This window comes from Tachypleus tridentatus, chromosome 6, assembly GCF_004210375.1.
Source record: "Tachypleus tridentatus isolate NWPU-2018 chromosome 6, ASM421037v1, whole genome shotgun sequence".
NCBI lineage: Eukaryota > Metazoa > Arthropoda > Merostomata > Xiphosura > Limulidae > Tachypleus > Tachypleus tridentatus.
In genome coordinates, this window is record NC_134830.1 from 20,286,011 (window position 1) to 20,307,516 (window position 21,506).

At 33.1% G+C, this 21,506-nt stretch overlaps 1 pseudogene across 1 annotated transcript in view; it reads left to right on the forward strand.

The window, feature by feature from the left end:
* The window catches only part of LOC143252060 (nipped-B-like protein pseudogene), a 35,162-nt pseudogene that overhangs the window by 172 nt on the left and 13,484 nt on the right, over positions 1 to 21,506 (forward strand). The window contains exons 2-3 of the transcript XR_013028807.1: positions 3,439 to 3,520; positions 15,369 to 15,449. The product of XR_013028807.1 is annotated as a nipped-B-like protein pseudogene (transcript). The remainder of the gene's footprint in view (positions 1 to 3,438; positions 3,521 to 15,368; positions 15,450 to 21,506) is intronic.

The following is a 21,506-nucleotide window of genomic DNA, read 5'->3' on the forward strand; positions in this document are numbered from 1 at the left end:
TTCATATATTCAGCAAACGAAGAACCAAACGATTCTCATCTTCTTAGGCTTAGTTAAAGGTTCAAAATGAGAAAGCAAACGTTGGCGGTAGTTCATACGAATCATCATATTTGATTATTCATAATCATTAGGGCAGGAAGTTTTGCAAGTTTAATTGATGTTTGACTTTTGAGTATTATAATATGTTTCGTTATTTGTTTTAGCATAAACATAACCTCGGTGAATACGTGTGGTTTGGAGAATTAAAATGTTCTTCAAAACGCTTTACACACTAACAGTGTATGTATCCCAATAAAGATTTATATTTGAAAATAGTATTAGTTCAATGAAATAACTGATTTAAGAGGTACTAATCATCAATTAAACTTTTAAAAGACAAATAACAAGTGTCTGCAAAAGGACGAAATTGAAATAAATGTAGGGTAATCCTAGTAATAAGTAAACAAAACTAATGTAAAAGTTTTCGATATCCTGTACATCTATATAAATATAATTAATAGTAACAGAAGAAAGTCTAAAAGTTATGAAAAATATGGGCACAGAACTTATGTGTGGAATATTAACTTTTGAAATGTGAATATCTTCAAGCTTCAGTGTTTATACAACCAAAGCATCACTGGTTAGCAGAATGAAAATTATAAAAATATTGTTTATAATAATTGAATTTAGCTTTTTCAGTGAAGTAGCCAATAGAATGATATATCATTGTCCCATCTTAATATTAACTAAAGGGTCAGACAAGTTAAGGAAAGTATTTAAAATCTTGTCAGATATCTTGTTGATTCTCAACTTAAAAATTAAACATAATATTTAAGTAACTGTGTTAATTATGGAATTCTTGTCAGATCGTCTTCTTACTCAACACTAAAAAATACCCTTTAGAAGATGCAATTTAGGAGCACTTTAGTATTGGTGTGATTTAGTTCATTACACAATATTTTTTTAAGGGTTTTAAAGAAGGTCAAAAATCAGGTACCCCAACTTTTTATTTCATTTTTTTGAAAGTCACTGGTTCTTAATATTATTAAAAGTAATTGCATCTTAAATAAGGATGGGGGGTTGGAAAATCAGAAAATCATTTTCGAGAAATACATACTGGTATGATATTTTTATGTATGTAAGTTAAGTAGGTGTATGAGAAATGTTTTTTGTATTTATATAGTTGTACTTTTTTTTTCACACTCCAGAGTTATTGCAAATCAGTGTCAGAATGTGTAGAGTGTCTTTTAAGACTGCTGATTAGTTTTACAATAAAAATTCTAAATTTGTACTAAACAGTGTTGATTGTTTGAATATTTTAATGCACTTTAGAAAGAAAATAGTTTAATATTTGAAAAAAGTTTTTATTTTTATATAACATGGTGATTAACTTGTCACTGACAGTTGTGGAAGCCAGCACTTTATAAGAGTTTTAGAGGATTGTTCATGATTTCTTGGAAAACAAATAGTGGGATTAAATTTCAATTGTGAAGTACATACATATAATTTCATTGTTTGGTTAGTATAGAACAGAAAACTGTTTTCTGTAATGGATGGACACAGAGGGTCAAGAGACCTCTTGTTGTTCCTTAAAATTTGTTGTGATACTTTTGTTGAATAACCACAGAAATATTAACTGTACCAAATGGAGGACTCTACTATGAAGACTGTTTCAGATTTGATAAATAAAGAAGTAAGATGACTGAAGAGTGTTTAGCTTTCATTAGTGTGAAGTTTATTGAAGGGAGGTCAGTAACTGTGTTTATCTGTAGAAGTAAACTACAGCAATGTTAGAAGAGCATCTCTGCTCTTGTATGTGTATGATCATCAAAATGGAAATGAAAAAATCTTGAAAAGTTATTCTAGAGAATAAGATCATAATTATTTTATATCAGTGATGTACTAAGATTTGTAGGAATATCTTGACTTGATAGTTATTTCATTATATGAAATTTGTGTAAAGCTTGATGGTTTTAGCTGAATGTTTAGGTATGAACTGCATAGTAGAGATAACACTGAGTTGTAAAAGTATTAATAGTTATTTTATATGAGACTGTCAGTCTCATTTCAGGTACTGTGTTTAGTCTTCTTCTCTCTACTATAGAAAGTCAGGTTTATATTAACTTATGTTATGAATACAGACATAAACATTTATACTTTTGCTGAAATATTGTAAAAGCTGCACATGCTGTCTTAAATTTAAACAACTAATGTATTTTGATATTTATTGTCAGAAACTGGAACACAACTAAAATATCACAATAAATAATAAACTTCAAAATTCTATATTCATGTATGTTTTTCAGGCAGTGTTGTTAACTTAAGTGGTTAGAAGGTGTGAAATGAGGTAGACTCTTTTTTTTTTTTTCAATCTGTAGATATGAAAAGTTGCTTTAAGAATAGTAAAAGGTTTAATTTTTATGGTTTGAGGACTTGGAATGAGTTAATAGATTAGCTGACCTTCTGTCACTTGTCATTCTTGTGATACATTGTACATTTAAGAATTATATAAGTATCAGTGGATAAATGTTTAAAAATATCCAGGTGTTGAGGATGAATTTTAGTTTTTACTTAAATGCTTAATGAGAAGCAAGGGAATATATTTTCTCATCATTTTTATTTCTTTTGTTTTTTCTCTATATACTATACAATGTAAACATCATATTGAAATGTAGCTCAAATTCCCATGTGTTATCATTTAGGTAACTGAACATAAAATTATAATTGTCATTTACTCAGACTTAATTTTGTGTTACTTCACTTTTATTCTAATAAATTGTGAAAAGTAAGGTATAATAAGATATTAATACATAAGCTTAAATATATTTTGCTGAAAAGAAAGATCTGCACATGTGAAACTTATTGTTTGATATTAATAATAGGTATTGTTATTGAAAAATTTGGAATAAAAACAGTAAATGTAGAAATAAAAATGTAAAATAGTTGGTAAGAAGTACTATATAAGTAAAACATAGTACAGCATTATTCAGTTAGTTCAGTATTTAAAAAAATTACTATACATATAGTTAATTTAAGGATTTTATTTTTGAAGCACGTTAAGATGTCAGATAAAACATTTTTTCAAAAGATTTTACTTGTATGGTTGGAGCAGTATGGAATAACACGTAACGCAAGTCACAATAATAAAATTGTCTTGTAGAAATTATCATAGTTTGTTATGAAATAAAGGTATTAATTCCACTTTTTTTCGTATAAGCAGCTGTTTTTAACTTGTATGAAAAATATCTATCAACATCCAAGATTGTTCATGAGGTTGCCATTTGGGAGAAACAGGAGTAGTTGCCCTCATGTTTCATACCACTTTTTAGTTTTTAGAAAAGCACATCTGCCTAAAATGTGTAGTTTGTGTAGTGGCTTTCATGTAATGAGCTCACAGTCTGTACTTACATTTCTCATAATCCCCACCACTTTATGGTGTTATACTCATTTGTTGATTAGCTTGTGAGCATGAACCTGACTCAACAGACTGTAGAAAGTGAAAGAACTCATAGTTGGGATGTGATTTTCCATCCTGTATGTGGTAAGTAAAAACTGTTTAGAAAATCTTTGTAAACTGTGTGTGTATTAATTTGACAAATTATTTTACTCTTGCTAAGGTTAAAAAAAGAATAGCTTATTGCCTTAACACTTTTTATTTTTGACCTGTTAAAACATTAGCTACGCTTAAACAACCTCTCTGCTGAAATCTAAAATGGCACCAGTGAATTCCACTGATTAGACAGCAAATTGGTTGCTTCTCCTGTTCATTTCAGTTGAGAGAAATAACACCAGTAAAACTGACAGTTGGGGCTCTTTTACAATAAACTTTAAAAAAGTGTAGAAGTTCATTGTGGGAATACTTTTGTATTCTTAGAAAAGATGAATGCATTCAGGTCTGACAAGCAAAGAATGACACACAAAGAATGGTTGGTTTAAAGCAGTTAATGTTTTCAGAGTTTGTTGAAAGTAAAATGGCACTACATAAATAACAGCTGAGAAATAAAGACACTGGAGATGACTGTGGCATATGTTTCAGCCAAAAATATTATGCCTGTTTACACTGTTGATCAACAGTATGTAGAACAAGTATTTATCTAACAGCATTGTCCAAACTGAATATTTTGAATGAAGAAAGGCCATGGAATTTATCAGGTTAAACTGGGGGAGGGCAATTGAGGGTCATGAGTGCCACAACAAACTTGTAAACAAGCAGACGTATGGATCCATATATATGGGATTAACAGTCCACAACATACACAGTAATTGGTCTCTTTAGAGCTGCTAGCTGGCATGCATACCCTTTGATGCTGACCACATGGTAAAGAAAACATTAGTACCTGCTCTAAAATATTTTCAGCTAGTGCAGTCTCTCAGTAGACAATATCATGTCAGTTACAACAGATATAATAACTAATGTCAGATGGGCATTTACTGACCTCTATGAAAATGAAAATGATTTTTCTGATACCAGAAGGTTAAGCTGAATTAGCCACAGCCTTGAATTGATTCTTAAAAAAATTACTAAAGCTAGATAGGATAAAATGGGCAATAAGGATTGCCAAGAAGACAGTGGATTGTTTTACATAAAGCTGGAAACATTAGAGAAATCTAAAACAGTAGCAGAAGGTCTTACAACTTCCTGAACACTTACTTATACACATGTATAAGGCCAGGTATATAAAAGTATATGTAACCTCCTCATTGGTATTAATGTGAAATATAAAAAACTTGGATCCAGTTGGTAACAGTAATGCTGAAAAATCATATTAAGCCACCTGACTTAATAATTGTGTTTTGGACACACACACATATATATTTATACATCTATACACTTATTTTTTCTTGAGGCATAAAATACATCAATTTTAGATTTTTTTGTTCTTTAGTTGTCTTTTGATGCCTTAATCCATCAAAAATAGTTATAATAGCATAGTCGTGTCAAAATGTAATATTAATCTAGATGATTATGCTTAATGCTTTCATAAAAAAATAAAAGGTATCAATATATATATATCTAAAAATGATTGTATGTTTTAGTATAAAGTAATAATCACATTATAAAATATATGTTACTTGTGTGCTACTCAATGGGGCTCCTCAGTTGCAAGCCATCTCATTTGTTTTTTATTTGTTTGGAAGTCTTGGTATCTGATGTCATCTGAAAGGTACATTACCTTGTTTAAGGACTTTACAGATGTAACTGTTCTTGTGCTACAGTTCATTTGATGGTAGTAATGAAGAAAAATATGTAACTGTTTCTGGTGTTCATCCAATTCTGGCCCATATACTGGATAATATTTTTACTGCCTCAAAATAAAGATAGAAATGACTTGCAAAACATTGTGAAAATGCAGAGCTCAATAATTTTTCTTGATTCATGGACTGTTTTAGATTTAAGGTTCAGAAATGCACATTCTGACAACCACAGGACTTCTGTTGCTCATTTGGTTGACAAATGTATATATCACATAGTATATTTGGAAGCAACAACAAGGTTTCAAAGGAAAAAGGATTCTTGTGAGAAAATGAAACCAAGTTGTCTGAATGATTTATTGCAACAGGTAATTGTGAATATTAGGATTTTTATGGTATTGGTTAGGGTATTTTGCAGTCAAAAGTAATGATATTGATGAATGTATTTGCTGATTCAAATTTTGTGTTTTACTAGGTATTTGAAATTTTTTGTGAGAGGCACTATTTAAAATTAATACAATGCAGTCTATGTTTTGTTGCTGTTCAAAGAATATAGTTCAGAAAACAAAATTACTTTCTCAATATGAAAATGAAGTAACCTCCTACTAATGTATTACATAATTTGAAACTTGCCTTTAGATTGTAAGGGTGAATTTACCCCAACCGTATCTCAGCCATCTAGTAAAGAGTTACAGCCCATTTGAGTATGTCAGTCATTGATATGAAGATGGAGCCAGGAGACTGATGGAAAGGAAACAAAGAATCTTTTCCACGCTTGACACACCTGACCATGAAATACCTCTGTATATAAATTTCAAGTGTGTCTACCATCAGAAAGATTATTTAGTGAATGACAAAAACCAAGGATTGTGAATTATATGGTGTTTTTGGTCATGAATTCACCCTAAAAATGGATATAATTAATCATTTGAAGTAGGCCTACTTTTGTTTTGGAAAGGGAAACAGAAGATCTGGAGGTTCTCTGAGACTTACATGGAAAACCCTTCGTCTGATTGATATGTAAAGCTAAACGTTTCAGTTTAAAATAATTTGTTGACTATAATCCTCATCAAAACTGTTTTATTTTCCAAGCTCAATGTTGTTTTATGTGGGATAAAATTCTAAAAATTTATTTGAGTTCAATTAAAAAAAATATACTTGTTTTCACTACAGTATTCCAGTGAACAAGTACCACAAAATATCATAACTTTTACTCACAAAAGTTTGACTTCTAATTAGCATGTTAGAAATTTTCAATATTGTTTAACCTATTTTTACCATTGCAGTAGTATTGGAGATTAATTTCAATATTGATTGTATTTTTGTTTCCTTTTTTTTTATGTGTGACCTATACTATGAATGACCAAGTAACCAACAAAATCATTGAACCATAAGAAAGTTGGTGCATGAGTTGTTTTGAGAGGACATCTCATCTCTTCACACAGAATAGCTATATCACTTGTATTTCTGCACATGAGACTTGCATGCCACAAACTTTGCACTAACTCCCACCTAAAATTCACATATTTAATGTGAACTACTTTGGTGCAATCACAAGACAATAACACCTTATCTGTACAAAATCAAAACAACTCTCATGCATATTAACTTCCCTTAAACATTTCCACTCAAAATAACTTCATTTTTTTTCTTGGCATTATCTATGTTGAAGACATATGTTAATTTTCATCTTTGTGTTGTTTAGTGCAATTTGCAATCACCAATAAATTTTAAAATTTTGTGCTCCATTTGTTTTTGTTTCAAAACCATTGTTTAACATGTAAATTCTTAAGTGACAGTGACTTTTAATTTGTCTTGTGAAAGTAACTAAGTTAAAAATACAGGATTTATATCTGTTATGGCTTTCAGAAACTGACTGTTCAGGACGTAACAGCCAATATAGAGCTTCTTGTTCATTTCATTATGCACACTGGGCCTCTTCCCATCCCTTTGGCCACCATTCATTCTTTTCGATTTGTTATGAACAAGGAGGATAAAAATTATTGTTATCTACATCTGGGTTTAATTTGGGTACTAAGTTGCTAGTTGGGGAAAGTCGTCTACCTTACTTTCTTATTATAGATATGACTCTGTCCCTTTCTTTGTTTTTAGCCTTTATCCTTTGATTATTCCTATACTTTACTCTGTGTAACTCATTGTTGGGATGACTTTGTTTCTCCTCCCTTGTTTAATATTAGAATTCATGCTGATTCCTTACTTGTATCCATATGCCTTTTCCTAATCACACTCTTGACTCTCTTGTCCTGACTTCCAGTAATTCTTTCTTTTTCTAGATTCCCAGTCTTTGGTATATCTTTAGCTTTCTTTGACAGTAGGCTTCTTGTCTTCTGTTTTACTTCCCTGTTTTGTGTCTTTGTCCTTTTCTTATCAGGTATATTCTCTTTTCTCCTCCTCCCACCAATTTTTTATATGAAGTGCTTCATTATGCTCCAGAGGGATTTTCTGGAGAAATTTGTTCCTCTTTACTATCTTAACCTTTACAACTACTTTTGCTCTATCCTTCTTTACTTTATTTCTCTGCTGTCGGGATGCATTACTCTATAACGTGCTTCTGCATTTCTTCATATTTTTGCAATCTTTACTGGGCCACCTTCCTTTGTTCAGAAGTCTTTATTGGTGTTCAGTTTTATCAAAGATAGAACCAAGCTGAAGTAGATTATCATTAGCCCTCATTCTCTTCCGTAGTTTCTTGTTTTTCTCGGCATTGCCATTTAATTTCTTTTCCTTAGCCAAATTAGTCTACCCCTATCCTTTTCATTTCAACTTCCAGACTTTCTTCTTCTTCATGATGTATGGTTTACTATTCATCTCTTTGGTGACTATCCTGAGAGGTCGGGCCTTGTGGGTTCCCTCCTGTCTCACTTTGTGTTCATTTGATTTCAGTTTTCTACTGACAGGTGGGTTTTTCAGGTTTTAACCAACAATCTCTCTCTCCACTTTTCTTCCCCCCTGAACCTGCTTATTTTCAGTGTTTTGTGGATTCAATCATGGATATTTTGACTAAAACTACCATTGAGAGAGTATACACCCATTCTTAGGTTTTTACCTCTAACCTATTTGTGTTTCCTAAGTAGTCTTGGAACTAGCATCTAATTATTTACTTATAAAATCTCAACTGGTTTATCATCATTCCATAGTTTTGCATAGAAATTTTGTTTCTTGTCTGCTAATCTTTATCCTTGATTGTGAACCTCCCTTCTACTTTCGTCAAAGAATTTTCTTTGTGGTCAACATCTTTTAGACATTTATGTTTTTGCTGTGTCTTGTACACTCTTTTACCAAACTCTGTTTTCTTATTCTGTATTCAGCCTCTGAGGAGGGTGACCATTCTTTATCTCATATCTTCTTTCCTTCTGTCATTCACCTCTATGCTCATTCTGATCCAGATTGGCTTCTATGTTCAGTTTTGACTATTTCGTATTGCTTGGCTGGCATGAACTTGTACCTTGAGGTATCTTACTCATCATTTGATTCTACTCTGAAACCCCTCTTTATTACAATCCCTTTCACTAAGTCTCCAACTCTTCACTTGTATACCTTTCAGATCGGGGCTCATCTCTGACTAACAGTATTATCATCTAATGTTTGAGCAGTGGAAGAAAATTCACTTTGCACCATTGTGCTTAAAACATTGGGTATATTTTCTCATTTCCTAATATTTTTAATAGATCAGTTTTCCATTATCAGCAATTTCTTATATCACCTGTTGAGAGGGTACCCTTTTTAGGACTTTACTTTCAGGTGTTTGGATCTTCTCTTCTGGGATATTTCATGTTTGAGTTCCTTTTTTTGCTTGTATTTTACATGATACTTTACGTATGTTGGTGGATCACCTCTCTCAGCCAGACCAAATTCTGCCTACTCTGTGTTTGCTGGTTTTGCTCATGGTTGGATACTCCTTTCTTGAATGTCTTTGCCTGTCCTCTGAAATTGACGTTTTCACTCTTCTAATCCCCTGTTCCTTAACCTTTGGCTCTAACTGCCAATGATCTCAGCCGGGACTAATTTCATTTTTTTGCTATGCATCTATTTTCCTCTTCAAATCCTCCCTTGAGTCTCATAGTTTGATATGCAACACTCCTTGTAAGATCCTATTCATGACACCTCTTGCCTTGGTTACCTTTTCTTTTTCTTTGATTGATGCCAAGACCCCTTCCTCTGTCTAATGAACCCTCTTTTGCTTCCATCTCACATGCCCTTTTCTCATTCAGAGGTATCATCCTTTCATTTCTACAAATGGAATTTGTTCAGTTCATCACCCTTAGGGTCAGACTTGCAGTTCATGTATCCATTTTATCCAATTCTTGTTGCTCTTTCAGTTTGTTTGTCTGTTGGTATAAATGGTATGTTTTTCATCATTTATTCATCTGCTACTCCCTTTATCTTGGCCATTCAACTGAGAACCCACATTTTTACCTTTTGGGACTTGTTTGGTAGTCATTGTGCAGCCATGTCAAGTACATTTTGCTTTTCTAGTTACTGTGAAGTTTTCTTCTCTTCTCTCCACTCTGTTCTCATTTTTTTTTCTTCTTTGAACCTTTTCTCTAATTTCAGTGACTACTGGGACTTTGATGTGGTGTTACATTCTCTCACATGTTTCCCACCTGAGTTGCTAGCTTCTTGACCTTTTGACATCCCTGTTTTATGACTTCTTTCCTTCTCCTCACCTGTGGTCAGCATCTCTTAGACATTTATGTTTTTGCTTTGTCTTGTACACTCTTTTACCAGACTCTGTTTTTTTTATTCTGAATTCAGTTTCTGAGGTGGGTGACCATTTCTTATCTCACATCTCCCTTCCTTCTATGCTCATTCTGATCCAGACTGACTCCTATGTTCAGTTTACACAATTTCATATTGCTTGGCTGGCATGAACTTCTACCTTGATACCCATCATCTGATTCTACTCTGAAACCCCTTTTCATCTGAGGAATTCTTTCCTTCAGCTCAAACTAGTTGGCTTATTATCATAAATCCACTTCCAGGTCAGACAAATTTTAATTTTATGAAAAATGTTCTCATGTAGACCCCATTCAACAATTCTGTGGTTAGTAAGCAATTTATTTGTAGATTATTCTCCAGCTGACTGAATCTTTAAAGAGTACATATAGAATTTTATAAATACATATTGAGAAACACTACTGACCTCTGCATCACAAAGAACTATTATCTCGACAATATAAATTTTCCACACGTGCCACAAGACTTGAACAAAGTTTCCACTCTGTCAGCCTATAATATAATCGTAATTAGACTTGGTCCTCCATGCACAGTAATTCCAATACAAACTAGCACATGAACTAGGCTTGTCTTCAGATTTTTTTTCATTAGATTTGCTGAACTTCTTATGCTTATTATTTTAACTTTTATTTTCTATTTTTTCTTCCTTAATTTTCTTGATTATAAGAAAGAATTGTACAAAATTTTGAACTTATAAGTTACAACTTTTAATTGTATTATCTTTGAATTGTTTTTCTTTTAATTGACTTTGTACTTTTATGATGCATTCCATTGTTTAATCAAACAAATATCCAGTATATTTTGAATGTCATCATTAAGTCTTTGCAATATCACTATACTTGGTTTGTTTTCTACCTAATGACAAAAAGAAGTCTATTTACTTGTATATTACAAAACCAGATCACCATATTATTTTAAATGATTAACTGAATTATGTGTCCATGTTCCTGGCTTCTGACATCTTCTAAGGCTTTTAACTCCTTTACAGAAACCATTAATTGCTGTCATGGTGGCTGTCAGTATTGAAGGTCATTGATACTACTGCCATTGTGCACCTTGTCGCTGGTTCCATTTGATCTCAGATTCAGGATTCCTGCTTCTGTTACTTCAGCTAATCATGACCAATGCCAACTTTTGTTTCTTCCCAACATACATTAGATAGTCTCACTTTCATAAGTATACTCTATTTTTTACAACCTGTTGAGTTCCCCAGGAGCTTACTTGAGTGTTTTGCTTGAGTTTGTTGGGTTTGTTTTAAGGGGGAAGCATACTAATGTGCCCTCTTCAATATTTTCTGGCCTATTAATGCAAGTATCTTCAAAGATGCCTTTCGTCTTCCCTCTCTCATGGTCATAGTAGCTCATTCAACCCTGGACATCCCTCAAGGTTCAGAAGTCAGTCTGTGGTTTCCTTCTGCTCACATATGGGGTTTTTCTATATCCATGGTGGCACTTTGTCATAACATGCACTTGACAACAATCCTATGATCACATCTTTCCACATCCTTTGTTCTTGTTGTCACAGATCTTGCATTTGGTTTCCAAGGATGAAGTTTATCTGTCTTAATCTATTGGCTACTCTCTAGGCTTGTTATCACTTTCTGTCTAGTCCTTGTATCTTGATCCATTCCAACACCTCCTTTATTGTTACTTTCTTTCTCTAATAGGGAGGAACTTGCTTGGAGGTTGTCTGTTAGTTTTAGACTCTCCTTTGCATCCACTATCATCATATTCAGCTGTCAGTCTCGTGTCTTGAATGCTTGGGCACTGGTGGCAGATTTGCTATCATGAAATATCTTATGTAGGCTTGAACTCTCTCTCTGAGGTATTCCTCCATCATTTGGTGTCTTCAGTAAATTTGTTCCAACTATGGACACCCAATCATTGCTGCCTTTTCAACTTTCCTCTACACCTTGCTTCCACCTCAATCCTAGATTCTACAGCTCTTGTTGAGGAATTCATTCCAAGTTCCTAGGTCTAGCTGCATGGGTTGTAGGCTCACCTTGCAACACAGATCTGGGATGCTACTCCATGCATCTATTTTTGTGGTGACTACTTCATGTATTTTTCCATCACGTAATGGCCTGACTTATAATTCTAGCCATAGTACACACTCATAGCTGTATGCTTTAACAATTTCCTATTTTGTCTTTACTTTAGTGGCATGTTAGCACACAGTATAAGATTCTCAAGATAATATTTTATGCTCTACTACCATCATTAGGCAAAGAGTATTTCCTGCTTGTGATGGTTGCAGGCTTGCTCTGAGCTGCTTCAACCTCATGGAGTTCATGCTCCCAAGACTTTCTTTTTTGATGTTTTCTAAAAGGAGCTAGTCTTTCTAATTTCTCTGCACTGGCCAGTCCATCATCTTAAACTTGGGATTGTACATCCTTGTGATGCAAAGAATGAGAATAGCATTTCTATTGTTAACATTTTGCTTTACCATGAAAATGTATTTCAGATAAATACTTTTCTGCACTGCTTTCCACCGTTCCTTGACACTTCCAGTTCATTTAATTTACCTCATCAGCAATATGTCAATGATAATGTACTATACTGCTTGGAGTAGGTATCATCCTTTTATGGGCTACTACTGATGTGTTAGACTGGGCTAATACAGGTGTATGTGTAGAGGCTGATCTTTCAAAGCGTGTGGAATGTGTAGAAGCAGAAAATTATGTCCATATTCACAAGATAATGGCTCTTTGTGCTACAGAAGGGTATTTGAAATATATTTTCAGGTAAATAAAATGTTAAATGTTTATTTTTGGAAGAATAGTTAATGAAAAACAATATGATGAGTGGTCAGAGATTGCATATGTGAAAAATTGTGAACTGCGTATGATTAATGTCCATTTTTCTTGATTTTTATGCAAGTACCGTAGCTAAGTTGGCTGATAATTGTGATGAATTTCTTTCCTATTGGCAGATTTCCAGTCATGCAGTTAGAATTGTATATTTGAATAGCTTATGCTACATCTTGCTAACTTTAAACATGCAACAGATATAATGAGTCTCTCAGTGCTGGCATGGCACTACAAGATGATGAAAAAGTCTCAACATTTTCAAACTGTTATGAGTCTCTTAATGTGTTTATTTGTAGCTATATTTATGCCATTAGACCTACGGATGCACAGTTATATAGTTTTGGACATAACTAAGTACATCTATAATGATAGCTGTCATTGCTCAGGTTATGCCATCACTAAATAACTATTGATTGTTGAGCTAGTGAACTTTGAACCACCAACAAGGCCTGTATTCATAAGATGGCTTGTATGGGTATTAAAACTTTAATTAAAATAAAATACAGAACAACATTTCAATGTTCTTAGGTGATCTTTAGGCTAACGAAGCTATTTCCTACTTTATCTGTGTGTGTGTGTGTGTGTGTTACGTGGGACAGAAAGAGGACAACTAAATTTTTGTAGCATTTTATTTGTTAGTATTGCTCCTGATAATTATTGAAGTTATGAATTATTTTATATGTCATGTGACTACACAAATAGTAAAGTGATGTGAATCTAGAAAAATGTCATTATATTTATATATTGCAATATAAAATGCTCTGTTTTTGAATGACAAAACTTCTTCATACATTTTATTCTCTGTTATAATTATAGTGTTTCTCATCAACTTGTATCATAACGTAATGGGTAGATAATTTTTTTAATGCAATATACCTTGTTTTCCATTCACACATCTAAGCAGTTTGACAAGCCAACTCTTATGCATTTCTTTAATGGACAAAAGTGTGGATAGCTTGTGTTATAAATTATTTAAAAAACACAAAACTGCCCTATCAAAGTACAGAAAGCGTCAGCAATGTGGGAATAATTGTTGAACAGTTCATAATTGGTGAGGCCCGGCATGGCCAGGTGGTTAAGGAACTCTACTCGTAATCAGAGGGTTGCAGGTTTGAATTCCCGTCACACCAAACGTGCTTATCCTTTCAGCTGTGTGGGCATTATAATGTGAAGGTCAGTCTCATTATTCATTGGTGAAAGAATAGCCCAAGAGTTGGTGGTGGGTGGTGATGACTAGCTGCCTTCCCTCTATTCTTACACTGTTAAATTAAGGACTGGCTAGTGCAGATAGCCCTTGTGTAGCTTTGCGCGAAATTCAAAACAAACAAATATAATGATGATCTTTGAAAGTTAATCATAAAAAAATGAAAGTATAAACATTCTAAGAAGCAAAACACAAGTATTATATTTTTTAAATGGAGCAGGAAACTAGTGATAACATGATTTTGTTTCAAAGGACTTTTTCTTTAAAGAAAATTAAAATTTTATAAATTTCTTTAAAATATGGTTAGACCTTTTCTGTGTATAGTGTAGTTTTGGGAAGTGTTACTTTCTATATACAAGATTCACCTTTCTTTAATAAGAGTTATACAAAGAAAACTGATAAGCCATGAGTTTATTGAAAGTGGTATATAGATGGAAAATGTAATTAAGAACAGATGTTTGATTGTCATTTATATGATAGTTTTACCATTGACAAACTACCAGTAAATAGAAGGCATATTAATGAAAATCAAGTAATCAACAGGTAGATGTTAATAACTGAATTCAAGATTTGCTGGCCTCATCCTCTTTCACATTGAAGAAACATCATTTTCTTACTATGTTCTTCCTGCTCTTATCTCTCTTTGATTCTATTGGGTTAACATTTTGTCCTCTTATGTGAATTACTTCTATTTTGTATCCTCCTGTTTTGTGTCTTAATGTACTGTTGTCACTTACACACTATCCAGTTGGCAGTTCATTGTTCTTGTACAAGTTTTCTGCCCCACATTCTAAGGTACACCTCTGCTTTTTGGTTTTTGAAATTCCTTATCATGTGTAAATGATATCACAGAATCTAAAAAATATTCAAAATATAGACAGCATTTTCTTCAATGCTTTGAAATATTTTGCTATTATGTATGTTGTTATTTTTATGTTTCTAAACCAAAGAGCTTTGAAATGTGACCGTTTGTGTGTGTGTGTGTGTGTGTTCTTATATCAATGCCATTCAGACTATTATCTGTTGAGCACACCAAGGGGAATTGAATCCCTGATTTTAACATTGTAAATCCTTAGACTTACTGCTGTACTAGCGGGGAGACATTACTTTTTGTATAACAAGCATGTGTCTGTGTTACAGATTGTGAAAAACTATTGATATATGAAATTTTAACTTTTTAAAGTTCAAATAAATATTAAGTAAAAATAAATTAATCACATTTAAACAAGTTAATATTCTGTCATATTATAAATTATTAAATACAATAAAATATTATTGTATAAGTAACTGATTTATTTAATAAACAAATTTAAAAGTAATTAAGGTCTCTCAAAATAGCCTTTGTGCACTATAACAAAATTTGAATATTTTGGTTTCACATTTTATGTGAGCAAGCTAATAGACTTTATTAAATTTTTTATCTAGTACTCCAGAAGAGTGTGAAGAGAACTAATATCCTTTCTGTTCACCACCTAAACCTGAAGAAAGCTGGCATGACTGAATGAGGTTTGTAGTCTGTGTAAATCTTTAGAAATATAGGAATATAATTCCATATAAATACGTTTGGAGCCATTCTTATGTAGAAAGTAAATTGAGTGAAAATAATTAAAATAGAGGTCATACTGGAGAAAATAACATATCACTAAAAAAGAAACTTATTAGCTTTTCTCACATAAATAACTATTTTTGTTTAGAGCTACCCTCTTTATGCAAAAATATTTTTTGCATGCCACAAGCCTTGAGCTCCTTTTCCATGTACCCCATGATCAATGTGGTTCCACTGTATCTTGCATGCAAATTATCAGGTAATGACCCTCCACCAATAGGAGCATGACAAACCCTCTTTAAGTGAGATATGAAACACTGGAGCATGCGAGCCTAATGCTTAGATAGGTAAAGCCTGTTTCAAAGGATAGCTAGTGTCAATAGAGGTAAGTATTATTGGAAATACATTTTCAGCTTAAGAAAATGTCAACTTTAAATGGTTTGTCCATTAGATACTAATCAGTACTTTGTTAACCCTTTCTCAGTGAGCTTGGTATAATACACACGAGTTCATCTACACATTTACACATGTTAAGTATTTACACTATAATTTTTGATGCAACATGTGCATCTCCACAAAATTTGGTAAATCTTTAGTAAAAATTACAAGTATTTTGTACACAAAAAATCAGATTTTTTTAATGAAATATTTTTACTAAAGATTTGTTTGTGAAAATATCAAGTCTGTTTCATTATTAGTCTGAGTGCAAAGTGATTTCATGTTATGATTGAAAAACTATTATTTGTGTTATCTCTAAAATCTCCTAAGTACATTTCAAATGTTTGTTTTCAGTAAGACTACATTTAAGTTATTTTCTATACCCTATGTGGGGTTTTTCACTTGACCAGCCTTGTAGCCGTTAGAAAATAAGTGTAAATTGTGCTTTTTTCATGCTAGAATGACTACATATTATAACATGAATATACAAATGTTTAGGCTGAGTAGTGTTTGACTCCTAATCTCAGGGTCACAGGTTCAAATCCCCGCTGCACCAAACATGCTCGCTCTTAAAGCCGTGGGGGCATTATAATGTTACGGCCAATCCCACTATTCATTGGTAAAAGAGTAGCCCAAGAGTTGCCATTAAATAGTGATGACTAGCTGCCTTCTCTCTAGTCTTACACTGTTAAATGAGGTACCGGCTAGTGCAGATAGCCCTTGTGTAGCTTTGCCCGAAATTCATAAACAAACAAAACAAAAAAACAAGCATGAGTCTCATAAAGCTATATATTTATTATTATATTCACCTTCCAGATATGCCAAGCTAATATTACACAACCTGCATTGACGTGGTGCATGTACACACGTTACATACCCCATAATATAAAACTGACCTCTTTTAATGAACTGGTATTTTGTAATATACAGTGGCATTTCAGTTATTATAGATTATTACAATTCAGAAATAAATTATTAAATTTATTTTTCTAAAATTATAGAACAATAAATCAAGAAGTAAAGGAAACAATTATCTTTTTGCCATGACCTTTGAACTCAGTTGCTGCTGGATGTAGGTTGCCAAGTCTTTTAGAATTTTGCATGTGGTGAATGTCAAACAAAATTTATTTTTAAGTTTTATATGTACAGTTGAATAACCAGAAAATCATAAATAACTGTATTGATACCATAAAATTCCATTATAATTTATTAATCGTGGTAACTAAGCTGTATTTAGGTCTTAAAAAAAGTATGAAACTTTGAACAAACTAAAGACAACTTGAAATCTTGGTTCCAAAGAAGGTGATAGCCTTTTCACAGATTAAAATGTCTGAAAAAACTGCCTAGTTGACATTCTGAATAGTCAATTGATTATTCACATGTCATTTTTGAAGTAAGAGTATATATAAGGAACTGTTTCTAAAAATTAAAAGTGGTGAACGGAACCACTCTGTTTGATTCAGCCATATCTCAGCAAAATGAAAAGATATGAAATTTGTACTTTATATTCTAGCTTGTCAATATTGGTAATTTGAGTTTCTGATTTTTATGTAACTATAGACTTGGTATTTTAACATCACAGACATCTAATTTTAACCAATGCTGCATTCAACATATCATATGACTCACTAAAATATATATTTGGGTGGGTTCTTTTAATATTTACTTTTAAATTAAGAAATTAACTCATACATATTTCTAATATTTGAATTATAATCTATAATTTGATTCCAAACGTACTGACATAAATTCATAGAATTGTAGTTCAATGACATTTTGAACCTCTGTTTTCATGTTCTATCTACCTTCTTTCTCTCAAGACCTATTTCCTTTCTTTCCTTGACTTGGTTGTAATTTCATCTTGTGGGTATTGTCTCCCTCATGTGGTGATTCTACATATCAGTTCACCTTTGGCTAGGATAAGTCGTATCACTTCGTTTCATTTATTTTTTTATTTCAGAAACCCTAGTTTTTACTGGTGATAATGGATCCCACTTGGTGGTGGGTTTTGGCTGGTCAGGTATGCTTTACTTCAAACCCATACTATTTACTGACTATACTGTAATGTTCACTGTAAAGATGTGGGGTTTTCACAAGACCACTGATGGCTTAACCAATGGTATATATGTGCTAGATATCAGTAACTTTCACTCAGTGGTGGACTGTCATTCATGGACTTCATAAGGAAAGCAGAAGGGGGTTCCTGCTTATCCCTACTGACCCTTTGATAGAATAAATTAGTATTGCTCTGCTTTTCAAAACGTAGAATCATTAAAACACATTTCACTGTCTCTAGTGTGACATTTCTCTGAACATCCCCACTGCATTCACTCCTCCATTTTTCTCTACTAGTAGAGTTTGGGAATCCTTCTCAATTCCTAGACACTGGGGTAGTGGACCATGTAGCTTTTTCCTGAGCAAAGTTAGAAATTTCTTTACTATTTATACTTATGATTATCCATCAGTGAGAAGAGGGCAAAGCTACTTTCCCTTCTTCCATTTCCTCTGGATGCTTTTTCATGGGTGGATAGCAATAGACAAGAAAATAAAATAGCAGTTTGGAGAAGGTCTAACCTGTGCGTGATCCCTTTTCATAATACTGGGTTTGGGATGGAACTGAACTTTTCCTGCTATTGTGTGCAGTAGAGACCCTTCTTTTCATTAATTCTGATTGTAGGAGTTTCTGTAGTTACTCCTGCTGTTGTTACTATTATATGCCTAATAATGCCAGCAACAGGACATACATATGCTGTTCCTATGGTTGAGTGAAATTTAAGCCTGTTGTTTTGAAATGAAGGTTCTAGTTCACTGAAAATTTGTATATCTAAGAACACAGAGTAGTAACCCACACAAAGCCAACAATATTCTTTAACCATTATTACTTAATTGGCTTTCTATCAAGAGGGTCCTAAAATATTTCTGTTATGTGATCGATCTGAACATCATAAGTTAAACTGAAGATGCAATTGGCAAAACTTTGTATGGAAAACAGTGTATCATCAAATGTTGTTCAACAGATTAAAACTTTTCCTTCAGAGAGAGAATTATTAGCAAATTGTGAAAGAGAGGCTGTAACAGGTATGCTTGGCAAGTGAGTTTGATGTTTGAGTTTATGACTTTGTAAATAAAGAAAATTGAAGGCTATAAAAGTTAGACAATGTCTTAATAATATTAATATTATAATGATTAATGTACTTTAATTTACATACATCAGAAAAGGATAGTAAATAGATTAGAGAAGGGGCAAAGAAACAGAAAACATATATCACAATTCTCATATTAGGGAAGATTGAGGATTTATTTAAATATTTTGTTATAAAATTAAGAAATTAAAACTAGCATAAAATTAAAATTTCATTTATTAACAACATTCAGATATCAAGTTCATTTGTATACATTGATAATAAAATAATTTTTTTAGATTTTGAAAGTAACTGTAAGAGATCATGTCATGAACACTTTAGACTTACTCATAGTGAGAGGGCTAATATTTAAAGAGCAGTTCTTATACGTCATGTTGTTAAGTACAAGAGAAAATAAATCCAGTAATTTCCCAGGATCAACTGAGTATCAGTTTTGGATGTTGTCAGTGGGTGTTGTGGACTGTTTCTAATGCTGGTGTTTGGGTATAGTGCTCACAAAACTTTGGTGTTGCTGCATTAGCCTTGTTTGCTATTATAGTGCATCCCCTTGTAGGACTCCATGGTGAGTGGGTTGAGTGAACGCAAAAACTTTTTACTTTCCTTACAAATCTTCTAAAAAACAAAACTATAGAAAAAGCTGATTGGTAAGTGACGTTCTGAAGATTTTGAACAGCAGTCTCCATTGCATTCTATGTCTGTACCTAGTTTTATTACAGTACATTCTTTATGGCAACTGTATCCCTTTGTTATTCAAAATGGATTAGAGGTGCTTGCCGGCTCTGCAAAGTCAGTTAAGAAGGTACATTCTGGGGATGTCTTGGTGGAAACATCTGCCCCAAAACATAGTGAACTCTTGAATTCAAAGGCTATTGGAGAATATACCTATTGAAAGTTATTCCCATGCTACTATGCATTCTTAACAAAGAGTTATTGCTGAAAAAACATCCTCAGAGATTCTCGCTGGTTTCTCCAACCAAGGAATTTCTACAGTGTGACATATTTCTACTCACAAAAAAAAAGAAAAAAAGAGTTATTCTGCCTACCAATGTTTCTAATTTGATGTTTACATCACCATGTACCCCTGTTACTGTCATGGCATATTATCTGAACTGTAAGGTATAGCCATATATTTCTAACTCTCTCTGATATTCCTAATGTCAACAGTTTGAACATTTGAAAGCATTTTTTCATGGTTTTGTGATATTTGCTCATTGTGTTGGGTAAACCTACAATGCCTACAAATGTCAATTGGACCTTCACTGTATTAATTATAATGGTTCTTACCCCTCTTACTTTTGTTTTTGCTTTAAGTGGGGGGAGGTAAAAGAAGTACAATGTTTAAAAACTGTTAATAACTTTTCTTTTTTATCTGAAGGCTTGAAAGTTGTTGTACCCTACTTATGCTGCAACACTGTGTTTCACTCCTACAGTGGGTGTGAAGATAGCACTTTCTGTGCCTCCATCAAAGTCTCTTTCACATCATGTAAAGTCTTTGGACCTCAATGGATAGTTGGTTTGACAAGACAGCATCTACTCCTGCTGCCCCTGCCATTTTTTCCAGTGACTATCCAGGTTCATTTTCTTCAGCTTTGCCTTCTGGTTTCTCCTCAGGTCCATCATCCTTGACCTCAGGATGCAGAACAATTATTCATTCGTGCCCCCACTCACGAGAATCTACATCAACCAACAGAAACCTGCCTAATTGACCCAAAGCAGGATTCATGTATGTCAACAGATCTCTTTTATAATAAAGAAAAACAACCAAAATTTGTAGACCAAAGCATTCCCAACATCTCACTTCCTTTCAGTGCCAACCATTGCAGGAGATTTTGCAGATTGGTATGTGAACTACATTTAACATACTTATTTCCCATGACTTCCATCACAAAACAGTTACATATGCCTCTGGTTTCAGATAGAAACATCACCTCCCCTTGCATATTAGCTTTTCTCATTCAGTGTTGCCCTCTATATACACAAGTTATTTCACTCATCAGTAGCCTTGATAGCTCCAAAGTACCCCCATGTGTCCACTGCAATACAGCTGCATTGTAACAAGCAACAACTCTCCATCAACAGCTGGCTCCCTTTAAACTGTAGAACCCAAACTTCACTTCTGGATTTGGAATAGTAGTGAGAAGATGTAATTAAATTTCACTTGTGTTTGATTTAGATTTTTAAATTTTTTCAACAACTTCATTGTTTCTGCTTTTTTTTCTACAGTTAATTTGGAGTTACTCTACTTTGTTTCTTTTGTTATCTTTTCTCAGTTGAGTTATGAATTCTAAATTTCAAGTCACTGCTACTACTCCAGTTGTTACTACTACTGCAACTCAACCTGCAGTTTCTTAGGGTTCAGACTCCAACTTTTGGCTGAAGAAGTCTCAGTCTTAATACATTGTGAATTGGAGTTCATTATACTTGTAGTGTCTTTTG